Raw genomic sequence first — 4,750 nt, 5'->3', positions numbered from 1 at the left:
TTTCCTAAATCTTGTTCTATAATATTCTGGGTCGCAGCCCAGACGTTCTAGGATGGCTTTTTTCACATCCTCGTAGGCTGCGGTCCCTGTGGGGTTGGCTGCCTGATACGCGGCCTGTAGTTCTCCCGATAAGAGGGGGGCTATATACTGGCCCCACCTTTCTTGGGGCCAGGCTGCAGTCGTTGCCACCCTTTCGAAATTAATAAAGAAATATTCCGGATCGTCCCCGTCCTGATATTTCTGAAGGACGGACCCCGGGACGTTTGGTCTCACTTGTGTGCTTACTATGGTATCGGTGAGTCGCAGAATCGCCGTATCCTGGACTTGCTGGTTACTTGTAAGGAGAGTAGCTTGCTCCCTTAACGCCTCCTGCAAGGCTTCCCAGTCTCTTTGGGCTGTTTGCGCCTATTGTTCTAACACCAGCTGCAGATGTCGTTGTCCCTCCGCAAGTTGGGCTATTATGCCCTCTACTGGCATGGGTTGTCATGATGTCGACACCCTAAACTATGAAATCCCACTTTTGACACCAAGACTGGGGGGGGGGGGGGGGGGGGGGGGAATGGAAGAAGGAAGGAGGTATCATGAGACTGGTAGGTTCGAGGGTTATTTAATTGTCTCTGTGTCTTTTGGAATTGACAGGGGTTCTTTTCTCGTACAGTTACTTTAGAACCAAGGGTGTACAACAAAGCCAGTCTATAGTTTCTCCAGGTCTCCCTTCTCAAGCCTCGGGCTTCCGGTTGCATCTTGTCTCTTCCCCAGCTCCGGTTCCGTCAATCCAACCAACCAAAACAAAAAAAAAGAAACAAACAATACCGGGAGGTTACTACCTCTGTTATCGTCTCTTGTATTCTGTGCTACCGTCACCCGAATCATAAAAAGAAAAAGAATAGGCCATAGGCAGTGAGGGGAAGGGCGTGAGGAAAACAACCGGCGTGCTGTAGGCTTTACACAAAACAACAAAAATCAGTGCTGACCCACGCGTGGTTTATTCCCCGTACCTCCCCACCACCCCCACCAGAAAGCTCCCCCTAACGGTACTCGCCTTGCACCACGGTCCGAGTCCGGGACCATGGTAAAGGGACCCAGGGCGCCTTCCCTCCTGGTTGAGCCGCTGGGCCGGATCGCGATATAGAGGCACTATCTTCCTGCTTGTGTCCTTCTCCTGTGTTCTCCTCGTCTTTTCGATTGCCTGCTCTCTGTCCGTCGTCTGTTTCCACCCGCTCCGCGCTCTCTCCTCTAGCTTCCGTCCCCGCGTCTCTTTTTTCCTCCTCTGCCGCTGACGTCAGGGGTTGTTCCGGGCTCCTACCCGCCGAAGCTAGACCGTTGACTCCTTCCGGTCTATACAACGATCCGGCACCTTCCGTGCTGCAGGTCCTGCATACCTCCTCCTCACAGATGGATTGGGTAAATTTAGTCTCCTCTTTAGCCCAAATGGATCTCCATAGCAGTAATGGCCGCATAGCAATCTGGTCTGATAGGTAGTTAATCCCTACTTCACGGTGTATAATTTCGGTAGATGCTGATGTGTAGGCATAAAAGGCGTTTTAAAAAAAGAATTTTCTTTGTGCTATAGTATCTGATTATGATTGTGGCCCAAAATCCCTGCGCCATAAAGGGCCAAACAACACATCTAGACTTATATATGTCTACCATGTCCTTAATACGACGATCGCCTAGCTTGGATGTGAATCTAAAAATCCTGTGGGCACTCTTGACCATCTTAGAGTGGACATTAACAAGTTTGTGCATACAATTCCCATTTCCTGAGTAAGTTACTCCCAAGGAACAAAAGGTATTAACAGATTCCACTGGGGAATTCTGTATGTAAAAAGTATTGCATTCCTTGGGTTTCTGGCCACAGGCCATGACAAAGGTTTTGGCCTTGTTAATTAATAATTTCCCATTATTGATAAAAAGGCTAAAATGATCCATTAGTCGTTGTAAAGCAATTGGGGTTCTCGAGAGCAGCACCGCATCGTCTGCATAAAGTAAGACGGGTATGGGGTTGCCAGCCATTTGTGGTGCATCTGCCTGTACCGATCTAAGGGCTTTGTCAACTTCATTTATAAATCGAGAAAAAAGTAATGTTGCCAAAAAGCAGCCCTGGCGGATACCTCTTTTAACCTCAAAGTGTGGTGTAAACTCACCACGCTGGCCATATCGTACCTTGCATGAAAGTTTCTCGTACAGCCCTGCAAAGAAGACAATTATTTGTTTAGGGGCCCCTAGATTGATCAAAGTTGGCCACAAGATAGAATGGTCAACAAGGTCAAACGCACTGCTAAGATCTGCAAAACACAGGTACAATCTTCCCTGTTTAGCGTGCATATATTTGCCTATCAGGAGTTCTAAGTTGATGCATTTCTCGAGGGTTCCTAGTCCTTTTCTGATACCATATTGGACTGGTGTGAGTATCTCATTTTCAGTGGCCCAATTTTCAAGTCTCACCAATAGTATTCTGCTCATCACTTTAACGGATGAATCCAGAAGCGAAATGGGGCGATAATTTTTAGCTTAAGATTTAATGCCTTTTTTTTAAAATAGGGATTATCACAGATTGGTGCCATGACGGCGATATATACTTCGTCACTGCTAAGTTAAAAACTCTAGTTAAAATAGGACTCCATAAATCTATTTCGGTTTTGTAAACATCAATAGAGGACCCCGTCTGGGCCTGGTGCTTTGCCACCCCTACTGCCAGTCAATCCATAATGAACTTCGTCAATGGTAATAGCTAGGGGAATCACCGGCCACTTACTTCCTACTAGACTTAGCAACCTAGATACATCGGGATCAAATGGATTAAAAATACTAGAAAAGTGTCTCACTCACGCGTCACAATTGACATGAGAAAGTAATTCTGGGAATGAATCACTCTTTAAAAAACGGCGAGTTAACAGTTCCCCAAAATAACTTACTATTTGCTGCATCCGCTGCCAAGGATAACTTGGCCCACGCTAATTCTTGAAGCTTATTTCTCCTTGTCTGAGGGGCCAATTTATATTTAAGACGTACGTTTTTAATAATCTCAGTATTTCTAGGTTTACAACCCAAAGCTTGTTTAAGTTGACTTAGGGCCTAGGCACAAGTATGATCAAACCATCCTCTGTTTTGTCTGCTATTTTCCCTGAAAGGTGCAGTCAATATCCCCTCGATTACAACATTCATTTTTCCAAAGTTGGCTAACATCAGGGAGGGGTTAACATCCTCGTTGAGGCAGTAAGAAATCTCTCTATCACATTTGGTAACGATTTCATGTAAAACTTGTGCAGGATCCACACCAACCCATTTAATGCGTGTCCCATTAGGCCTAATAGGAGCAATACTAGTAATGAAATCTTGGTTTTCTATCATTTTTGGTCCTCAAACTAAAGTTGACATAGAAATACAGTTATGGTCACTCAATACCTACTCAGTGATCCATGGAGTACAACACAGATAGCTGCTGCTGGCTGAAATAAGCATAGGGTCAATGATAGAAGCTGCATTTCTGCCAGTAAACCTTGGTGTAAAGCCACCACTGGTATCCCGTGCACACTGTAGCAATTCAAGGTCATATTTAGCCATCAATAAATTAAGGGCTGCCCCATAATCGCTGTGTGTGAAATGCATACTTTCATCATCCTCACCATGCGTGTTCCCACAGACCTTGCTCATCGACAATGGACAGGATTGAATATTAAAATCCCCCACCCAAATTATAACAATATTAGTCTTAATCGTGCTTAGCAATTTATCAAGGCCATTGTCTAACTCTAATACAATGTTACTGCGAGTTGAATCGAACACGTTATCGTAATAATTGACCATGACCACATCCCTGCTGTCTTTCCTTTGCAACCATAAAATCTGGGAGTGTGTTCCTATAGTGATAGTTCTTTTAACAATAATAGCAGATGACTTATTTGACATAAGGGTCAGGAGCCCCCCCTTTGGTTCAACCAGTTGGCGAAAGCACAGACTGGAGCCAATATGAAGTGAACCCTTCACATACACCAGTTCAGTACACCAGGTCGCCTGCATGCAGATTATATCAAGATCGCTAGTAAATAAATCCTGCGAAACTGATGAATCATGTTTGCACCTTAGGCCTGCAACATTCCAAGTTGAGATAAAGTATCCATTCTCAAGTGAGTTCCCTGAATTGACTCGGGTGTACTTGCCATAGCTTCCTTTGTCTAAACTTACTGATGGAGCCTCTGTAAAAATACACTCGGTGTCTGTGGTGTCAGTAGGCTCAATCTGAGGTAGATCGATTATAGGTACGCCCCCTGCATTTTTGGCATCAATCCAGTCTCCAGTAGGATATGGCTCTGGACTAGGATGGTTAATACCCTTATGTCAATCATTTTCTTGGTGAGTGCTCAAAGCCTGATATCTATTTGAAACTGGTTAATCATGGTAGGGTTGGATTGACAAAGCTGAGTTCATGCTCGGGCGGTTTTGGTCATCTTCCCTATGTTGTGTAAACCTCAGGTGCCTTTAGAAGAAACCAAGTGGTTGCAATGTCATAATCTAATCAAATTGAGACAATGGAGGTGCTCTAACGAGGGTGTTTCTAGCCCAACTTGGGGTTCTAAAATTGATGATAATGCAGTCTCCTTTGAGACACTTCCGTAAGGGGCCAATCCCTCCCACTCTTTGTGTCAGGTGACTCTGATTAGCTCCTGTCACTGGGAAGGCACAATTCTTGCCAAGCCAGTGTACTACTCTGTTCTTTAGGGTGTCATGGCTCTCCAATTGTCCAGAT

The sequence above is a fragment of the Triturus cristatus genome, chromosome 8 (genome assembly GCF_964204655.1).
Source record: "Triturus cristatus chromosome 8, aTriCri1.1, whole genome shotgun sequence".
In the NCBI taxonomy this organism is placed as follows: Eukaryota; Metazoa; Chordata; class Amphibia; order Caudata; family Salamandridae; genus Triturus; species Triturus cristatus.
The sequence above is the reverse complement of the archived record's forward strand: the minus strand, read 5'-3'. Positions refer to the sequence as shown.